The sequence below is a fragment of the Ambystoma mexicanum genome, chromosome 8 (assembly GCF_040938575.1).
Source record: "Ambystoma mexicanum isolate Mex_15411 chromosome 8, UKY_AmexF1_1, whole genome shotgun sequence".
Lineage (NCBI taxonomy): Eukaryota > Metazoa > Chordata > Amphibia > Caudata > Ambystomatidae > Ambystoma > Ambystoma mexicanum.
The window spans coordinates 1,551,103,161-1,551,125,926 of NC_090929.1; positions in this window are offsets into that span (position 1 = coordinate 1,551,103,161).

A 22,766-nucleotide genomic window follows, 5' to 3' on the forward strand; every position below is an offset into this window, starting at 1 on the left:
GAGGATTCAATTCAACACTGCAGCTAAGTCAATGCCTAGTCTGGGATACTGAATGGAAACCCTTATTGATATATCTTTATGTCCAGTTCATGCGTTCTGGATGACTACCCCTATATAACACCCCTCTCTTGGAATCCTCCTGACCCCACTGAGCCAAGAAGTAGTTCTGTTTTGCAAGTTTAAAAGGTTTATTTGATAATTTAAACAATAGATATATATATATCACACTTTATAATAAATTAATAATTGGATATCACACTTAATCTGATATGATAAAGATTAACAACGGAGAATCTGGCACTAGCACACTTGTGAATAGGAACAGAAGAAGAAGGTGGTAGAGAATGCTTTATATAAGTTCAGATGGATGTAATGTTGAATGAAAATGCAATACAGAAAATACTCAATATGATTTCAACAAAACAAGGTAATCACTTTTCTCTGGCAATCCCCTCCCCCCTTTATGCAATGCAAGGAAATGGAAGGAAAGCACACAGTTCTCAGAAATGCAATCAAATGTAATTCAGTTCACCCCAGCAAGCTTAGACTACAGAAGTTGGAAACACAGGCCCAAAATGCTTTTATATGTGCTGGCAATGAAGTGAAAAATATGCTAAAATGCTTTTAATTCCCTCTAGAGGTTCAGGGTGAGTGGTGTCAAGTTAATATTAGTCCAGGCTCACTCTAGCAATGATACAGGGATGGTTCTTAAGAGGCAAACGAAGGTTTAGCAAGGAAAGCAAAGAATCTTCTGTTTTCACACGTGGAGAAATTTGCAAATCGCGGCAAAATTCGCGAGTGCGTTTTTCGCGATTACAGAGGAACTGCAAGGACTAGCACTATCGTTATGGGGTCCTAGGACAGCCTAGGATCTCAGCTTCCAGATGAAAGTTACTGCAAGTCTCTAGGACAAACGGTCACCGAGATATGAGCGATATGGTAAAGGTCGTTTTTCAGATTTGAAATTTTAAAGTTCAAAAAGACAAGTGACAGCTAGCAACTAGAAAATGACAGGTGACAGTTAGGAGGCAGTTCTGGTTAGAGTAAAATAGATTGAATTATATTATTTTAACTAGGAGATTGTTTCTGCACAGTTTTGCTAGGTACTCACAATATATTTTTGAAATAAATGGGCCTCGCCACGGATCTGGTCAGGTTTTAGACTGGACTCTGGTCTGGTCTCGGCACTTCACAGTGATCTGGGTCAGCTCTCTGGTTCTGCTAACAGTGGTCTGGGTCAGCTCTGCTCTCTCTCTGGTTCTGGATATTGATAGATTTGAAGTCTGGATCTCTGGATGTGGTATGGTCCGGCAGAGCGCGTTGCAGCAAATGGAATTGAAAAAGTCCCTATCTGTCATGACTGTCTGCTTTTATGTGTTTTGAAAATGGGTGTGTGTGCAGCATCACTAGGCTCTACCCCTCTCCACTTGTCATTGGCCATTTCATCCTCTTCCCCTTGATTGGGGGAATGAAATGAAGTGTCATCATGATGAGGTCTGTTTATGGTACAGAGAACCCACCCCTGTCAAATTACACACAATCTATATTTTGACCCAAAAGACATATTTGCACAGGTACACATTTGTTTAAAATTACATGCACCCATCCCATATCACAGGAGGTATACCCTGTCCAAATCTGCTCTTCCTGGGAGCTTGCATTCAGAAATGGCGACATTTGCACTTTTTAACTGGTTTCGCAATATCGGACATTATCCCAAATTTACACACATGTGCGCAAGGAGTATGGACATTAATTGATGAAGTGTCAGATTTTTAACATGCATACATTTTAAGTAATACCCTCTTAACTGCTAGTTTGCCCCCAGATCATGCCACCGGTTCTAAAAACCTCTCAAAATGTGGGCAGAAAAATCACAAGAATTATGGTATCATTTAAATAATTTTCACAAGTCCGCTCTATGAATGATCCATCTTTTTAGAGTTATGTTCTGGCCCCAAAGGGGTGTGGTTCCCCCCAGCACAAGGTTGAATTTCTGGTTTTTCCAGTTCTGCCAAGCCAGCTTGCTCTCACAGGCAGTGCTCCTCCCCTTTACTTCCAGGAGGAAGCCACTTTTTACGGCCCCCGTAATAAAACATTTGCCTGAGTCAGGACAGGGCTTTGTTCAATTTCCTGCAGAGCCCAGGTAATTCAATCAGAGAAGTGTCATATCCCTTTTGGTGGGAGCAGCAAAAGGACAGCTAGGCCTGGGAACACAGCTGTTGTGCAAGTCTCATCTCCTGTCGGGGGTAGCTGGTGGGCAGAATTCAGTTCCTTAAGCCAGGCCCCAGCTAATGTCACTTTTTGTTACCCAGTTTAAGTCAAGACAATGTTTACATATGCAGCTAGAATGCTGATTCTAAGTTCAAAAATATGACATTTAAACAATTGCAACCTATGTGACACTCAAAAGTAGGTCACTCATTTTTTTTAAACATTTAGATTTTTAGTGTCTTTCAGTCCAAATTTCTTAAACTGCTGAAATCCACAGCTCAGCCAGTCTGGTTATAAACCTTCAAGTCACTTCAGAATATAAATTTACATTGTATCCACCTCTCAGTAAGTCTTTCTTTGGCATGCTTTGGGTTCATCTATTCAGTTTTACACAAAAAAGTCTGGTGGTTTTAAAACGCCGGCTTTCTGATAGTGGTGAGTACTGGTAATGCAACCATTTTTGGGATTTAAGAAAATAAATTCCCCAAAATTCTAGGTTGCTTTTGGCAATCAGAATTGCCATTCCCAATGGTTTCAGACTACTGTGTGGGTAGTCCAATGGTGGTTTTAGGCAGTGCTTTTCTGTGCCCATAACATTGGCAAAAATGGGTGGCAGCCTATTCTTCATGCCTTTCCCTGGGCATTTTCTGGGAAGCTCTGGCCATCATGATGTTTTCCATGTCAGTACTGCACAGTTTTGAGGTAGGGCTTGGATGCATGGATAAAAACATCCCACAGGATAAAACTTAAGGTGGAAGTCACCTCAACTGCACAGAAGCATCAGGCAAAACAAACCACTCTAAACCAGAGCAGTCCACTATAAAGGCCCCTCCTGGCCTCGCTCCACTCTCTCATTTGCGCACTCCACGAGAAAAAGAGCTGCAACACACTGCAGGCCAGAAGGCCTGCATACATCATCATCAACAGAGGAGGACGGAATACCTTCCCTCTCTCTTGCTCGTCCTCCGCTCTCTGTCTCTCAGTCAGTCTCTCACCAAAAACCTGCATGCTCCCTCTCCCTGGGCCATACCAAACCATCTGGCTAAAGGGAAGGGGTCAGCATCAGAAAACAAACACTTTTCCTGAGGTGCCCTAAAGTACCCCTTGGTGCCAGCAGATTCCACCACCTGCTATTACACCACACGAGCACCCAGGATTGACTGAAAGGCAAAATGGAGGCCAAGACCATTTCTATTTATAGCACAAAAATAAGAGGGAAATGCTAACTGTTCACATTGGAGGCACACATACTAGGTTTCTCAATTCATGAACATTAAAAGGCCTGGATTCCCTGATCAGTTTGCAACGTGGCTGGCCCGCGCATGTTTATAAACTGTATATCTGACTCACATTGACACATGCCAAATTCCCTCTAATAAATCCTCCCTATGCCAGCCTGCACCTGGGAGAGGGGGGCCACTTGACTTACCTTATTACAGTATCTGAGGTCTCAGGAGGTCGAGAGTCGCAGTCAGAGTCTCACTCTGTCTCCCTAAAACACACGCTGCTGTCAGTCAGTCACTGGACCATGCGTCACTGCTTGGCTTCTCCTTCGTTCTAGAAACACCGAAGGCTGAGGCTGCGCAGCAGTGCACTGTGCAGCAGGGGCACGTGCAGTTTGTTCCCTGGCCTGGGCACATTGCAAATGCGCCGAGGAGGTGATTACTTTCCAAGTATTGTTGTATCTGAATATACGCTACTCTGTCAAGTATCTTTAAAAGGAAGGGAACCATTGTTATGGGCCTGTAGTTCATTGGAATGGCTGGATCTAAGGTTTGTTTTTTCAGCAGAGGTAGGACCCACGATACTTTCAGGTTACTTGGGACCGTATTAGTTGAAAAGGATGCATTGATAAGTTAGGTGATAAATGGTGACAAGTCTCTCGCCGCGTCTTTGATTAATTGTGCTGGGCAGTTGTCACCCTGGCATCTAGATGGCTTCAGGGAGGAGATCATTTTCTCTACTTCAAGGATGCAAACTTTGGAGAATTTAAATTGATCTGTTTTGTTAGTTGGTGTTTTGGTAGTTTGAGAGTGAGCATCGTTTTTAGTGAGGGAGGATTTCTTGTTTCCAATCTTTTCTTGAAGGAGTGCAATTTTGTTGGCTAAAGCATTCTGAATGTTGGTGCACCAGGCTTTGTCTTTAGATATATTATCAGCTGGTGGGGTCGGTGCCTCCATTTCTCGTAGTATGGCTCTTTTGTGTTATAACTGGCTTTAGCAATCCTGTCGTTATAAAGGTCTTGCTTAGTGTTAATTATTTATTTTTTATAATAGTCGGCCAATTTAGTCAAATTAATTTTATTTTCTACTGAGGGCGTGTATCGTCAAAGGGCTTCCAATGTTCTTTTTTTTGCCTAAGTTCTTTTAACTGTGGGGTGAACCACACATTTAGGTGTGCTTGTGGTTTACTTTTACGCAGTTTAAGAGGTGTGATAGAGTCCAATGCTGTAGATATAGTTGTATTGTAAGTGTCGACTAGTATGTTAGGGTCTGTGGATGAGGGTAGACGGCTTAATGAAGGCAGGATAAGTGGTAGGAGTCTGTCCATTGTGATATCTGTTTTGTTCCTGGTAGGTTGAGGAGGAACTATAGTCATGTGTGTTTGCGTCTGTTTATCTAATACCATAGTGAAGGTAATCAGCTGGTGGTCAGTCCACAGGAGTGGAGCGATGGAGTTGATAGATAAGTTGCAATTTAGGTTGGCCACCCAGTCGAGGGTTCTGCATTTTGAGTGTGTTGGTAGGTTTACTTTTTGGGCAAGTCCTTGTTCCAGGAGCAGATTAGAGATAGCTTTGGCGTCATTGTCTGTTTGGTCATTAAATCCAAGGTTGAAGTCCCCCAGGATAAGTACCTGAGAGGTTGTCTTTGTATTATTGGAGAGGATGCTTGAAATGTCATCCACGAAGGATCTGATAGGTCACGAAGGTCTATACACTAGGTAGATTGTTAGTATCTTAGAACTAGATATTGGTATTTTTGCTGTAAGCATTTCACAGGACATATTTGGAGGTGATGGCATAAGTCTGAGTGCTAGTTGTGTTTTAGCTATGATGGCGATACCTCCTCCTCTAGCGTTGGTTCTATTTGCTCTGAGGATTTGGGAATTTTTAGGGACCGCTAAGGCAAGGGCAGGGCCTGCCCACTGCTGCAGAGTATGAAGAGCTTACTTGTACTTTATTTTTTGCACGCTGACAATGACAACTGCAGCGTGCAGTGCAGGCTGCAGACGTAACGCTGCAGAGACAAACATTCTAAATTCTGGGGGGATAAATGCCATTATATCCCCCCACCTAAAATTGTGGGTGGGATTTTTCCCCCTGTCTCCCCATGTCCTACACCCATGCCTTTGGCATTCATTGCCTTATTGCCTTACATTGAGTGTGTGCTCCTCCTCCTCAGGATTGTGTTTTTGCTTTTCCTTTTGATACAGTGACACTCTATTTGGGTTGCTTTCCCCACTTGCACCTGACTTCTTCCTACTCCAATGCTTCCGCTTTCAACACCTCGCGCACATGAGGTTTCACATGTGTCTCTCACAGTGTCACTTCTGGCAGCATAGTCTTTTAAGTAGGCATGTGCTTTCCTTGAGTGCTACAACACCTACCCGACGGTTTTGCTTTCAGAGCTTCTTGCTCCTTCTGTCATACTCAGTATGCATGCTGAGCTGGTGTATTCCCAGCCTGTACAGTGCTCAGCATGTACTATTGGGCGCTCCTCTTACCAGCATTAACGGGTCTCTGTGCACACACCAGTGCTGTTGCAGCTTCTCTGCCGTGTCTAGAGCATGTGTCACTGCTTTCTGCAATCAATACTCATCCTGGGCACGGAATCATGTTGCTTCTTTGACAGTGAGTCGGGGAACTTCACCATGGCTGCAGTGCAGTGCTCACGTGGGGGTTCCCTTTCATCTCCAGTTGGTATAGTCACACCGGCTGGGAAAAATGATCTCTCGCTTGCATGGCGGATCACTACAGTGGCTTGATATGCTTTGAATTCAAAGACTACACAGAGCCATATACATTTCAGACCTTCTTTTAATCTCTCACATACACACTGTCTTTCAGTTTCTAACCCCCTCCATTAACCTGAAGTATATGAACTGCCTCCCAAGCCGGGGCTGGCTGCGTTCGTGGCGTCTCAGACCTTTTTCGCTCTAAACACATGACTGTGTTGACTGTGTTTCTGGCGGACCAGACCACACACACTCTTATGTACCTATCACAACTCTGTCTTCCCTCAAAGGGCCACTAACGATTTACAGCTTTCTCCAATGTAATGTGACAGAAATTAGGAACAACTGCACCTGGCAAATAGACAGAAAAACGACTTATCACAACAATATTACTAGAAGCACAGCGGTTGAGATAGAACCAACGCATCCTCCACCGCATTTGAACACCTAACCCACATAACAGAATTTGACCTCCTGTGGCAATTAGTTGGAACATAGATTGTTATTTGCTGCCAACCATTGCTTTCAAAGCCACAAAAACCAACAGAAGAAGCCAGATACCTCAGCGGGCGCCCTAACATCAAAGTGCCTCCAATTGGGTTCAATGGTATGTATAATACATGACTCCACTCGCCGCAGGCATGGCTAACCACACACATCAGTATACAGCAAGGACTACGACAAAAGATGTAATTGTGCTGTCCACATAAATTCTCCACCCACCTACACCCGACTACGCCCCAACACCTCTTGACAGCAGTAGGCACGCAGTCCTACGATAATTTTGGGCACGCTGAACAAATAGCGAGTCACTAGCACTGACGCCACCCCCATTCTTCCCGGTCCCCATCCACATGCCTGACTACACAGGTTGCTTTTCTACCAGAGCCTGGTCAGCCCTGCTAAGCCTTTTTTGGCCAAAGGCACAAATGCATCATAATCGTGCCCCAGTACCTCAAACACTCTGGACTTGGGTCCTCCGAGGGCATTCGCACTAACAGCGCATTGAAACTATAACAATGGTGAAATTAGCACTATACAAATTACAAGTTCAATGAAATACAATACAATACCTCCCACCCTTCATTGGAAATTGTACCGCTGTTGTATTTTTTTAATTTTCAAAGTGCTTTGGTGAAAGCGCTATACAAATATAAATCAATACAAAGACAACTTCAAAGCCCAATTTAGCTGCCAGGCAGTGAAATAGTGATGCTAGACAGAAAACTAGATGAAGCAGACATCGTTTGCAAAATCAATAAGACCTCACATAATTGTAAAATAGATTACAATCCCTCAGACGAAAATCAGAGTATAGTGAATTACAAAGTTAATGAAACATGAACTGAACGTTGGCATGGTAGGGTCAGCAAAGTCAAGGTATGCGTGTAGAATGAATTTCCCTAAAATCTCTGGTGGACTTCAACAATCTACCAGAAAGACCAATTATTTTGGGCTTCAGCTCAGCCTTTGAACTGTTATGCGTCTTCATTGAAGAATTTCTCAAACAGATTGCAGAAAACATGCCTAGTTATCTTCTGATAGAACTTACATGGTCAATTGTATGGACGATGCAGCATTGGACGTACCTCTCCAAATTGTAGTCCAAGTGAGCAGCGCGCCATATGTAATTTCCGCATCCGGCCTCCCTTTGTGTGTTACATAACTATTGTAGTCCCATGTGTACAATGAGCAACACAATATCACCTGCATTTTTACTAAGACTTGCATGAACATCTAACCACAAAGTGGCAGTTCTAGAATTGAGCAGCAAACAAATGAAGCATGTATCACTACATAGTAGCCCAAATATGCACTCCTAGAGGGACAATGGTCCCTATGTTTGTCAACAAGTTTCAATATGTCAATAACACAAGTTAGTGTAGGTCAGTAAGCAGTGTTAATATATATTCTTATTAGAGAGCGTTCGCAGGTGAAAATCAACCAAACATTTATGATCACAATTAACATCGGAGAAAAAATTACTCTGCATAATTTTGAACATAGAAAAAGCACATTTGTTAGTACAGTTCAATGCAAAAAACCATTGTCCATGTTAGTATAAATGTGTATCATAAAAGAGTGGTAGCCATCGGAACAGGCCGAGCGGTCTGTGTAAATTAGATATAGTCCAGTGTTTACACTCTTCACACTTGGACATCGACAAGAATTATAACAAAATCACATACATTTCACAGTAGCTCCTTTAGGGTGTCACAATTACCAACGCGTTTTGGATTGAAGAACCAACTTCAGGGTAGGAGCTATATGTTCCTTGTCAATCTTTTTCATATGTGAGATCCTATTGGGTTACACAGGATGCGTATTAGGTATAGGAAATTAGTGTAAGTGACGCTAGAAACAACTAGCATATTGAGAAGTTAGGGGAAATGTACACTAACCTTCACATTCTTGTCAAAATTCGTTACGCAAAGTTTTCCTAAAATGTCAATGTCAAAAATGAAGCATGACTGTTATGTCCCAAGGGAACATATTTGCGCAAACCATAGGCGGATGTTTAGCTGGCGACAAACCAGAAATAGTTAAAGACCAATCACCCATTCACTTGGGTGCAGTCAGTCGATAGAAAGAGTTGGCGGTAGCAGAGTTGAATAAATAAATTGTATCTAAACATAGGGCCTCATTACACGGATGGCAGTAAGGATTTACTGGTAACGGTATTTTACCGGTACCGGTAAATCCTTACCGCCTTACTACGAGGTCCCTTTGCGGGTTGGGGAATTTAACGCCTGCTTTTTGCAGGCATTAAAAACCAACCCGCAAAGGGACCCAGGGAGCTAATTACGGTACCGCAATTTGCGGTACCGTAATTAGCGCCTTCCCCATTCCCATTATGCTCTATGGGGCAAAAATGGGAATGGGGAAGGGCAATGTTGGAAGGGGGAATTACCACCCCGCCGACCTTGGGATGGGGCGGTAATTCCCCCTTCCACCAAGGCGGTGCCGGTATTTTACCGGCATGAACCATGGCGCTAATAGCGCCATGGTTCTCCGCCATCGGTGTAATGAGGCCCATAGTGAAAAAAGGGAAATTGCAAGTAACAGTTGAGACTGGGAGGACCCTTGGGGTCGGGGAACATAACCATAACTGAGTCATAACAATAAATGTATCCTGTGGTGAGACTGGGTGTCTGATCTTTAATTATCCAAATCAGCATGCACATCATAGTGAGTAGTGTGATTTCCACGTAGTGGTACACTGGCAGGGGAAAAAATTGTACATTGAATTTTCCGCCTCGGTCCGCAATCCGTTTTGGATGAGGGTCTCCCGTGAGTGAGGGTAACGTTCAGCGTTCATGAGTGCATGTTTACCACTTGTCAATCACCAAAGAAGTAATTGGCCTGACGTGTAGTGATAGAAAGCAAAGGAACAGCCTCCTAATGTGCTCAGTGAGGGCTTGGAAGCAGCGTGAAACATACACTACATGCAATGTCTCAGGATCAAAGAGACACTCGATTCGGAATACGGTGGGGATAAGGCAGAATAAGAGCTTACTTATGCGACCAGTCCCGCGATACAGAACTGCTAGACGTGCGCGTAATGCAAGAACAAACCCGTGTATGCATCAAGGTCAGGTTAGGGCTTACCTGACTCACAAGGACCACCTGGTCGCGGCTGGTACTGAAACAGAAGTGCTGGAATTGAGGTCATATGTCTAGAACTTATAATAATCCTTTGTGGATGTATTCGTGTTTTTGTAAGGCACTTAACACCTAGACAGACAGACCATTCAAAGCATACTGCAGATGAAAGGAAGCAGGTTAAGCACAGGAAAAGGGTGCAGAGATAGAGCCAGCAGAAGATGCATTTTATCCTTTAGGAATAACGTCAGCTTTCCATGAAAGAAGGTAAGTTGCACGATGGTTAAGCCTTATAAAAAGATGAAAACCCTGGTCCATGCAAGTGTTAGGATTGTAACAAGCTATTGGTGTCAAAGGAGGTATATTATATGTCCTTTTGTTATACCAATATGGAAACTTGTTACTCAAAAGCCTTCTAAAAGAGGCTATTCATAGTGTGGATATGTGAGTTGAGACCGAGTTATGTTGAAACTTTATGTACAAGGATAGAGGCGTGATCCAGATTTTGGTTATATAACCTTAGCTAATAACACCAACCTATTTTACCGTAACTGAATGAGGCAAATACTGGGTACAGGGCAAAATCCACATGATTTCAAGTCATGCAGGCCTTTCTGTTATTCCCCATGTTGGTGTCTCATAGTAATCCACGGTGCCTGGTATGTACTGCATGCGGTAATTACTGCAGTAGTGGGCCCAGACAATTTGACCACATTTATTGGAGTGATAATGGAGCAACTGGGCTTAGAGGTAACCCCTCACAACAAAAGAGCATGCTGCCCAATCATGAGTATGGCGTGTGTACTCCCAGCTTAGAGCTGGGGGTAAACAAGCTGGAAAAATGCCGATTTACAGTGCAATTACAGCGCAGTAATAACACCGGCAGTAATTGCGCCAAAAATTAATTGGGAATGGGGACTTACAGTTAGCACCCAACCTGTGATCCGGCGGCAATACCTCTAATAACGTTGGGCAGTATTACAGCCCAGATACTGTCATGGCTATCGGGCCAAGGACACAAACATTACAGGGGTATTCACACAGGGGGCCTCGATGGACACTGTCCTGGCACTTTTGGCACCATGCTTATGAAAAACAATAAGCAGTAACATTTATTTGGGTCAAGAATACTTTAATTTATGAACATGGCACCTCATTTTGGGTGCTAAGTGTATTTGACATGGGAATTTCCATTACTACAGCAGCCCCACGTGTACTATTGGGTGGGGCTGCTGTTATTGTGTTGCCTTGCACATGCTGACTCCCTGGGAGTGTCAGGTTGTGGTAGGCAAGCCAGGCCTAGTGGGCGTGCCCATGATCGCAGCTATATAACTGCTCCAATCCCAGAGGCAGACGCTTCGCATTATTCTGCACTTCCATGCAGCGTAACGCTCACCGCCGCCTGGGGTTAAACTTACCTTTGGAAATCCTGTTTTCTGTCTCCATACTTACCATCTGAGGAACCCGTTCTCACCTGTGTGTGTCTTCAAATCTTCTGGAAAGCTGACATCTTCATCTTGGCAGCGCGGTGCACCTTCAAACCTTCTGGAACGCTGAAATCTTCACCTTGGTATCGCAGCTCATCTTCAAATCTACAGTACACTGCAGCACGACACGCTGCACTCGCGACCGCAGCACCTGCAAGTTTAACCAAAAGGCAAGGTTAGACACTTAACAGACATTAAGTTTAAGGTCGTGCTGCCACCGAACCTCGTGCTTTTCCTTAAACCATCACTCACCTGTTGTGGGACGTTGCGATTTCATCCATCTTCCTCCTGGCCGCGCTCTGCGCTTCCACAGCTGCATTTGGGCTGCATTTCCATCTATTGGGAAGAAAACAGAAGAGAAAACGTTATTCAGGGATTAACAACAATATTGAGAGCAATAATACCAAGACAGAAAACAGAAAGGGGAAAAGACAAGAGACATTAAGAGACACTTACCATCAACCAGAGGAAAGCATAGTCGCAGCTGGACAGGACTATTACTCACCAGGTTTCAGTAAAGGAACTAGATCCCATCAACAAGCACCCCTGCCCGAAGTAGCAGGACGGAGAGCTCATCATCAATAATTAATAGGTGAGTCTTATGGCCCGGTACATGCCCACAGAAATCGCACCTTGGGTTGAAGGACAACAGTCACCAACCAGAACACTCATGTTTTCTCATATCCACGCAGGAGCAATGCCACCAATTGTCTCTGGCCACAGCTTATCCGGAGGGGGAGAGACCTGACCGGGGTGATCTAACTCCTGGGAGGGCTGCAACCATGCCACAACGCCTCCGCAGAGACCAGGTGAGCATAACATATACTGTCCAACCTGTGATGAGGCCCAAGGCCTTCCTCACCTCTTATGGATCGCCCAGCCTTAAAAAGGGAGATTTTGGGCCTCATCACGAGTTGAGCGGTTTTCCGCCTGTAATACTACTCAACTGTAATAATGTTAGTGCCCACCGGTCCGGCAGTATTAACGACAGGTCACAGATTGGGCGTTAACTGTAAATCCCCATTGGGTCTATTGGACCCAATGGGGAATCTTCGGTGCTAATGCCGTGTGGTAATACAGCTGACGGTAATACAGGGAGCTAAATGGCATTTTCACCTCCAGAAAAAAGCTGGAGATAAAACAGCCCATTTAGCGTGCAACTCGTGATAGGGTCAGCCCTTAAATGCGGCGGTAATACCGTTACCGCCACATTTAAAGGCTACAGCCCTATTCGTGATGAGGCCCTATGCCATAATTATAGTTTTTTTCCCACATCGAGCAGTGATCCCCTGCATTATAGCTAGGTTTGGACTATGTTTGGACTTGTAAATACTCAGTACATGGGTTTTCTGTGAAATAAAGTTTGACTATTGTTGATGGGGAATTTCTAGCTTATTTATTTTTTACTGATTATGGTTTATTACAATAAAACCTTTTACACGATTTCTGTATACCAACATTACATTCGCATCACTATTCAGCAAAATAAAACATCCTTTGTACATCTAACATATTCATAAAACCCACCATTTAAAATTCCTAGCAGAAGATAGCAGTCATTAAAACACAAAAGAAGAAAAGGAACTGCCTGTTCTTACCACCCACTGTTCTTCAATCCTTAAAAACGAATTCTACAAATGTCATTACAGCTAAAACCAAACGTATCTTTTCCCCAATTAAAACCATGTCCCAGTATTCTTTTGCTGTGAGCGATTCTGTCTGCTTATCATACCTTCACAAATATCGCGTCTGTCTTAACCTGGGCTTCACAACTAGTTAACAGGTGAAATAAGGACTCTTTCTCCAAATCATCTCCACAATACCTACAGCGTGATTCAGCCTCCAAAATCAGCTTTCTCACTAATAATACCTTTTTAGTCTGTAGAATGTTTAAGTGACACCGCATAAACAGATCCTGATAGTGGGTAGAAGAACATTTTTGCAGATACCCTTGTATTTGATTTAATGCCCTTCGTTCATGTGTTAGGGCCAAAGGATAATCTGCAGGCGTTTCGAGACTGCAATGTATCAATCCAGTCAAAATCCTGCATCCTTTTTTTGGCCTTCATTGGGTTTTTGATTAGTGAATCCCTTGTTATATCACATGCTTTCTGGTGATTTCCAATTTTCTCCTTCCAAGTTTCAAACCACCTGCCTGCCAGGGCTACATCCTTCTGTCTCAGGATTTCGAAGGGGGATAAATGATTCAAGATCATACATTTCCTTATAAGGAGATGATTTGCCAGGCCACTACAGCTTCCATAGTGTGTAGCCCCAGCTCAAAAACGAATAAAAGCCATTGGGAGGGAGGTTGGGAGCCTCAGAACTTTCCACCAAAACAGACCTTTCAAAACACCCCATTCTTTCCATGATAAATTGAGGATCAATTCAGAGCCATATGTGAGTATCTGCATTACCTTTTGTTTGTAGAAAATCAGCATTGGAGTACTGAAAAGGCCACATATTTCCAATGCAATGCCACTCCCTGAATCGCTAGTCTACCGACCTTTGCCCGCAGCATTGCAAGGTGTGCACTCTCACCCAAGCTTCTATTAATTATGGTGCCTAGGTATGTTATAGATTCTACCCTCTCCAATCTTTCCTCCCCCACTCTCCATGATGTACACCCCCTATGCTTTCTGTTGGCTGATGACATGATGCAGACCTTAGATTTCTTTACATTGACACATGTACATTGACCGGTCAGTTCTAAATAGGTCATAAAAGCATTTAGTCTATGTTGTAGTCCGATCAGCGTTTAGTCAAAAAAGACCAAATCATCGGCATACAGGACCAGGGGCAAGTCCATCTCACCAATTTTAGGGGGGAAGGCACGGATCGTTTGTTGGGACTCCCTAAGATCAGCCAAGTAAAGGTTAAATAATATATGCGCTAGGGAGCACCCTTGCTACAGGTTAAAGTAGGTATACATGTTTCTTAATAATGCCCCTCCTGATCATAGCCTCACTTGAACCGATGTGACGGTATACAGTAGCCTAATCGCTTCTACCAGATCTGGAGGCCAGTTCCAATCCACTAGTTTTGACCAGAGCCACTCCCTGCTTACTCCGTAAAAAGAGTGATGTAGGTCCATAAAGGCCAGATAGCATTTCCTTTTAGATTCAAACAATCTAAGCTTCAGGAGATTTAGCAAGAAGAGGTTTAATGAGGTACCAACCCCCTTCACGAAACCTGTCTGTCTAGGATCCAGGCAACCTGATTGTTCCACCCACATATTCAGGTTTCTTAACAGTATTCCTGTAAACAGTTTGTCCACAGTCTCTAAAAGGGCTATCAGGCAATCGTTTTTAGGATTGCCACGATCACCCTTCTTAAAATCGGCACCAATATTGCCTCTCTGCAAGTGGAGGATATCTGCTTAGTTTCTAAGACCTGATTAAATATCTTAATCATAAGATTGGCCAAACGTTTCAAAATTTGCCAAACCGTCAGGGCCCGCCACGCTTGAAGAGCTTAACTTTGAAATCAGAAACTGAATGACCAACTTCCACTCGGTTTAGGGACTTCACATTGAACGACCCCCCCTCTAGAGAAGAGCTTGGTGTAATGCTCCACCCAGCTGTCTTACATCACTTGGTTTAGAGTATGTGCCAGTTTAAAAAGTCCCCCATTATTTAGTAAATCCCAAAGATGTGTAGTGTTGTTTTTGCAGACCACCCGTAGCATATGCTCTGCATCATACTGGAGCCTGGCTGCTTTAGTTGCTTGGAGCCAATTGCAATATCTTTGTTTCCTTTTCCTTCTTAAGATACCAGACCGATCATTATTTTGCCTTCCTAGGTATCACAACTTCCTGGTTATACACATGTAATGGGAAAAAGTCAGTCTTCCTGCATGGGGCACGTTCTTCTCTATAGGCCTTTAGAATCCAGGCATACTCAGTTTCACTGGGATTATCAATTATAAAATGCTCAAACTGACCGACAATCCGAGGAGCTTCAGATGACTTAATTTTCCCCCATGTCAAATAATTTTGTCTAGGGACCACTTCCCTCTTTTCCTGTTGACCTACCACCCAGCTTATCGATAGTAGGTTGTGGTCACTTGCCCGCATCTTAACAACCATGAACTGTTCAATAGCTATACAAACATTCGGGGAAACAAAGCAATCGTCTATACAAGCTTATTGCTCCCACCTCAACCATGTGCATGAACCCGCAATGTCTCACTTGGTCTGACCATTTAGCATTGTCAGCCCTCAAGCATTTGCTTCACTGATCTATGTTGCTGCCCTAGTTCCTAGTAGCATCTCGCTCAAGGCCACCCCGTTGCTATCTAAAAGGTGCATATTAAAATCTGTACATAGAATAATATGGGGATCAACTACTGACATCAAAGCTTCATCCACCATTGACTTTAATGAGTTGAGGAGGATCGAATCACTGTAAATGCTTCCACTTGAATAAACATTGATGAGGATTATGGACTTCTTTTGAATATAATCCTGACGCTGACGATCAATCCTTAGCATCTGAACAAATGGATTTGCCTGGAGCAACTTTTCCACTCAGAGGCTTCTATCGGTTTTAACCAATGTAAATAGCCCAGAAAATGGCCTTCGAAGACGACCTTTTTGGACCTCATTTAGATACACCTCATAGACTTTGCATAATGGTTTAACCCTCAGCCAAGACTCTTGCAGGCAGATGAAATCAAATTTACCAGTCCCAGTTTTCCATCTGTGAACAGTTCCGCAAAGTCCCTCATATTCCAACAGCCTATCGAGAGAGTCTCTGCTTCATCCACTCTCTGGCTCTTACACTGGTGAAGTTCTGTCAATGCGGCTGCATGCCAGGACGAGGAGTGTGCCTTATCATCACCTAATAGCAGAACATTATTCGATATTACAGCTTGATTTTTTGGAACTGCGTTGCTAATTGTTACTGTCAGTGGAGGCTTGCTTATTGCCTCCCAATGATGTCCATTCAGTTTCTTCTCTTCCATAATCTTAAACCTTAACTTTGGTCCTCCTTTGCAATTAGCAGTGTTCATGCCCTGATTAGAACCTTTAGGCAGAGACTCAATTGCGTCCCGATAGTCACTCAGGTAATATCCGAGTGGAAGTAGCAGCTCGCTCATTTCCAGTATGTCCGATTTTATTAGAGGAGACCTCAAATGTAGAATTACCCAGTCTATACGGTTTTCATTAACCGACGGGACTACATGAATATTCTCTGATGTTATGGATCTGAACTTTGGTATGTGTTGGAATAGTTGCATTACATTGTGAAGATTCAGGATTAGGTTGTCCTCATTTGGGAAGAGATTTTTCCAAGGGAAAATTGTAACATCTTCCCTGCAATTGCTGTGATGGATATTTCCCCTCCCTTACATTTTCAAAACCTCTCTTACCTTGGAGGCTTTTAGTAAGGTTCCTGTGGTCCGAAAGTCCACCATATCAGCCCCTGGCTGGATTCTCTTTTCCTCCGGGGTTCGGAACGACAATATTTTAACAGGCAACCTCGCCTTCAGCTCCTTACATGATGGAGTTTGAGCTGCATCCCTGTTGGTTAGCCATGTTACCTGTCGATGTATTTCCACCAACTCTGACCTGCTCAGGTTTGTCCAGTCATCATCTTCCTCTTCTCTTGCTATTATATCAATTAGGTTGCTCAGACAGATATAGCTTCCGACTCATCATTTCCTGGATTCCTCCAGTCCCTGTCCATCCATAACTGTCATGACCACGGGCCCAAGAACACAAAAACACACCATCCAGTAATGGGGCAATGGGTCACTTGACTCACTTATGTCCCTTTGGGACTCATAAACACAGGGGCCCGGGCTGGACTCAGTCCTTGCACCTTTGGCACCAGGCTCATATAGAGATGTGAGCAGGAACACTTTATTTCAGTGCAGGAGTGCTTTTATTTTACTTCAGTGCACACTTTATTTCAGTGCAGGATTGCTTTTATTTTACTTCAGTGCTGGAGTGCTTTTATTTTACAAGAACTTTCCAGGTGCTGACTCATCTGGCGTGGCTCCCTAGGCCTGGTCTTCAGGTGCTGACTCTTCGGGTGTGGCAGGGTGTGGCAGCAGGCAGGCCAGAGCTACTGGGCGTGGCCATGAACAAGACTATATAAACCCATTGATCCCTCAAGCAAACGCTTTGTGTTACTTTGCACCTCCGTGGAATGTCACGCTCACCTCCGTAGAATCTCACGCTCACCGCCACCTGGACCAGCTACTTACCTCATGATCCTGCAACAACAGCATCTTTACCTGGACCCTGGCTCGCATCTCACGGCAACGCTCTATCTTCTTGGTAGATCCCGAATCGACGCCCCACCTGCACTCTCTGTCCCACGAAGCCGAAGTCCTGAAATGAAAAAAGAAGACAAGACAAGGTTAGAACTCATGAAAAAACACCCAACCAAGGGTCGCGCAGCATTTAAAATCCAACGAGCACGCTAAGGCACCATTAAAAGCTACTTACCAGCTGTTGGACCATCTCAGCCCTGCTCCTCCATACCGGTGGCTCCTCTTCTTCTACAGCAGTTACCCCCAGCACCGCTACACCACCTACAAGGGGAGAGAGCAGAGAAAAGAGAGATTACATACAAAGGACGGAGAACAAACTTTACAAATACAATTACACCAGTCAGAAGACAAGTGGGCAAGTGGAAACAAGGGAAACATTTACCTACAAGAGAAGCGGACTAGTCGCAGCTGGCCTGGACTTCCATGACAAGGGACCAGTGAAGGAACTCAGTTCCCTTCAACAAGCGCTCCTGCCAGAAGCAGCAGGACGGAGAGCTCATCATCATCATTCAGCAGGTGAGCCTCAAGAGTAGTGCAACCCCAGGGAAGCCACATCCAGGGAGAACAGGTCTGGAGAAGGGGTCAGGGACCACAGGCTGCATACTTTTACAACCCCCCTTATATTAACGCATGAACCGCACTTCTCATCACCGCAGTTCCCCACACAGACACTGAGGGAGGAACAGACAAGAGGAGTTTCATCCCTGGGAGGGCTGCGACCGTGCCCCAATGCCTCCGCAGAGACCAGGTGAGCATAACTAACAGTTTTTTGGGTGGATTTCAGATCCTCCTTAAGTTCCTTTCTTGGACATTTTGCTGACTGATTAGTGTAAGCCGCGGGAGGGGAAAAGAGATATCTCAAAAAGGCCCTCGATCCATTTGATTTCTTTTTTTGTCCCATCTTCATGCTTTTTGTTTTCTTCTGATTGGTCCCCGGCAGAACTCATTTAGTGTGACTACCATTCCCTGCCTTGACAGCCTGCAAACTCTGGAAGGTTGAAAACATGTTGTCACCCACAGAGGTTGTAAGATCTATTCTATCACTGATTACAGCTGGTCCATTCTTAGGCTGAGACATGAACCCTTGGGAAGACTGTGGATTTTGAGCCCCCAAATCTTTTACCTTATGCCAATTCACCATCTCCTGTCCTGAGATTTTGGTCTGTAGTCTCAGCCCTTATTTCTGAGGTTACGTTAGTATTGATTTTTCGCTTTGCAGTCACCTCCTGTCTGCTTGGCCTTAGTTGTATCGCATATCTCTGACCGTTCAGCCTGGTTTGAGACTCTTTAAATTGGCCTCGCATCAATTAGCATTCCTCTAATTCTGCTTCCATTAAGGCAGTTTTGCCCAATTCTTCTTGTCTGGCTCAATCACAGAGTCGGTTTTGCCAGTTTAAGGATCCCTCTGCTTCCTTATCTAGACGGTCTTGTACTTTCACCACAAAGCTTTTGAGAAAAGTCATTTTTGTGTGGGCCATGGCTATCAATGTAGCCTGATCTTTTAGTGAGTCATTCAACACTTTGTAAATGGTGCTAGGGATATTGATAAAGCTGCCATGACTGTATTTTGCATTTGCGCCATCACCACACTCGAAGTTCCCACAGCTACTTTTCGATCATCCAATTGGGTTTGTAAGTTTCTTTTCTGCACTCTACTGGCAGTCAAATATGGAGCATTATTAGTGACTCTGAGCCCATTTCGGAAAGTATCAGAAACCTCAGAGTCTACTCGCTCTGTGCACACCACCTAACTGGGCTATCTGATTCTTGATCGTCACCGTTTCCTCAATATATTTTGGAGCTCTGTGAAATCCTCACTTCATTATCACCCGCTTCCGTGGTCAGCTCTTCGGGAACTTCTATGGTTTGGCCACTGGCCTCTTTCTCTAAACCATCCAAAATTAGCTAATGCACTCAGCCTGCCTTGGGTTTCCTCATTGTTCTTAAAACTAGGCAGACTCCATTGGATTTTTGTCGTTAGTGCTAAGATGTCTCTTGACAGACGTTCTGCTAAAACCACATTTTTTGTTTCCTTCCATGTCTGGACCACTGCACACTCTGCCTTGTCCTATGAGACTTGCGGTTCAACTTGTGGCACTGCCCAACCCCCCAACCGTTGAATGATATGTAGGCAAAGAGAGCACCTCCTGTGCTGGGTCGCCCATTTGGAACTTGCACTAGTTCGATTCCTGAAGCCACCTCACTTTGTGAGCGATCATCTCCATAATCTCTTCCACTACCAGGCTTCCTGAACCCACTTTCGGTGGGGGCAGTCCCTGGGTTCACCACCACAACCACCTGCAATGTTTTTGGGGGGGCCCGATTAGTCATTAGTTTAACAGGAACCCCCAGGGTTGGTACTGCTTGTGAACTGCAGGTCGGGTGTTTTCCATGTGGTAATTCAAGGTTCAGGGCCTTCTCCGGGAGAGTCGCCCCTGCAAGTTCATGCTTGTGAGACCGCTAGTCAGTGTGGGCGAAAGTGAGCTGCTGATACCTCCTTCATTCCGCCCCTCAGCCTACGTCCTCTGGCTCACAATCACTTTATCTGAAGTTATGTTCAGACTTTCGGATCATGCAGAATTACAAGAGCTTTCAGGCACTTCCAGCAGCCTCACTTACTGGCGCGTCCTCACACCTGTAGTAGACATTTCCCTTAACTGCATCCCTCTCTGCCGTGGCAGCCAAACTCTGCTCTTGCCATCAGTGACTTGTGATTTCCAAATGAGGGGTTAGGCAGCACCCCCGTCCTCACCACCACACTGCAGTGCCAAAGAACCAAACACTTTCCAACACTCCTTGTTCGCTCCACGATGTGTGGGAGTTTTTAAAGATTCAATGGTATCAGGCAGCATTCGCAATGGGGAAAAGACTAATGGCTCCACTCTCCACAAAACTCTCTGCAACACTCTGTGTTTGCTCCACAATACGTGGGAGTTTTTAAAGGTCAGCTGGTAACAGGCAGCATTTGCAAAGGAGAAAAGACAGTTGGCTCCACTCTCCTCAAAACACTCTCCAACACTCTGTGTTCGCTCTGTGATGTATGGGGGATTTTAAAGGTCAGCTGGTATCAGGCAGCAGTCACAATGGAGAAAAGACTGTTCGCACTCCAACACTCAACACTCTCCAACACTCCACGTCCCCTCTGGGATGTGTGGACGTTTTTAAAGGTCAGCTGGTATCAGGCAACAGTTGCAATGAAGAAAAGACTGTTGGCTCCACTCTCCACAAAACACTCTACAACAATCAGATTTAGCTTATAATACATATTGGGCCCGATTAGGAGTGTTGCGGTAAGGCAACAACGGCGCTGGTAGTGCTATTGGTGCCGTTGTTAACTCACTGCAACATTCTGAGTATGCTCGCGGGTGCCGCTCTGGAATGCCTGGTCAGAACAGGCGTGCAGAGTGGCACCCGCGAACAGTACGGGATGTCAGCAATGGCCCCGTTATTAACAGGACCATTGTTACCATCCTCCCAATTCCCATTGAGCCCTATTGGGGCTCAAATGGGAATGGAGACGTACCGGGTGCGGGTCCCGCGAAAGGGAATTACCGGGCCCTCCAAAGTCAGAATGGCCCGCTAAATCCCCCTTTGCGGGACCCGGACCCGAGTTTGGGGGTAGCCAGACCCTTATTAAGGACATGGCTACCTCCAAACTCATAATGAGGCCCATTGTTTCCTATTTGTGTTTTGATGTATTTACTGAAATGGAAAAAAAAGCATGGCAAAGAAGTGGCCATGTTAAAAAGGGTACAATTCCATTGCAGGACACTTGGCAAAGCCATGAAATATAGTTTGTACAGTACCGCAAATAATAGTGGAAAAGAAGAAGGAAATCCTGAATGGTGGCAACACAGTATTTAAGATAATGAATGCATCTTCACCCTTATCCTTTATCATTCTTTAATACTCTTTATTGAACTCCTTAATTCTGTGTTAGGTACATTCAAAGGCGTGAGGATTCATGAAGCAACCTTGCTGTAGGTAGAATGATAGATGGTAAGCATTTGAAATTGACCAGAGTGTTTCGTTAGAGGAACAGGCTAAGGAATTCTTAGCATTTTGAGAATACTTTTGTTGTTCTGTTTCTAATTGTAAAAAAAATACAGTGGGCCTCATTACGGGTTCGGCGGTACTCCTGACAGTGATATTGGCGGGTTGCTGCCGGACCCGCAATGAATTACCGGCTCCTGACTTCCCGGTAACACTGGGGTATTACAATCCCTGTGGCCGAGAAGTCAGGTGCCAGTAATTCTGTTAATCCCCATTCCCATGGAGTCCCATAGGTCTCCATGGTAGTAGGGACCATGGAAGCACTGGCACCGTTAACGGTGCCGGTGCTTCTGTGACGGCTTGCCTACTGTGGGCCCTGTGCCTGGCAGGATCAGCCCTGCCGGGGACAGTGGCTCTGGCAGTCAAACCCGTAGTGTCCCGGTCCAGAAACAACAGTGCTGGTCGTCTTACTGGTACTGTTGTTTCTAGACCGGCACACATGTAATGCGGCCCAATTACATGATATCAGCAAGTCTTGTCTAAAAATGGCATTCTAACATCATGCAGTCATAGATCGAGTCCTGGTTATGAGAGGGTTCAGTAAATGGCAAAATTGATATTAAAACACATTTGTTTAGGAACTACACAAAGTCAAGAGAAATCCATCGTCACATACATCCAACGATTTATAATGATAACTGTGAGCCAGTTACAACATTAATATGACTGGGTTTTCAAATGTACAGTAGGGTTATTTCTGAACTGCTCCCATACAACCAAAAGTGTCTAGTACAGTGTGAACACCCCTGGATTTCTAATTATGTGCCAAATCTCCTGGAAGTGTATTCTTGGAAGAAGATTTTTCATGGACTCAAAACGTTGATGATTCTGAGTCAATCCTAATTTTACATTCATCATCTATTTATTTTATTTATAAGGTGCCACAAGAAAAAAAATTGGGGTGTGGGACAGGGGAGAAAAACAATAATAACGGTCCTACTAGGCCTTGTGTCATTCAGATCGTGCAAGTATAGTAACAAGAAGTGCAAGAGGGAAGGGAGTGCTGGTCAGGGTGGTAGGGATAATGCTAGGGTGGGAGGGAATTGGGAGGCATTCAAGTGCCGGGGGGGGGTGCAGGAGGGGTGCAGGAGGGGAAGAAAAGGTCCCCAGGGGAGGCCAGGTGGGCAAGTGCCAGAGAATGCAGGTATGGGGAACGCATGTCATGTGCGAGGA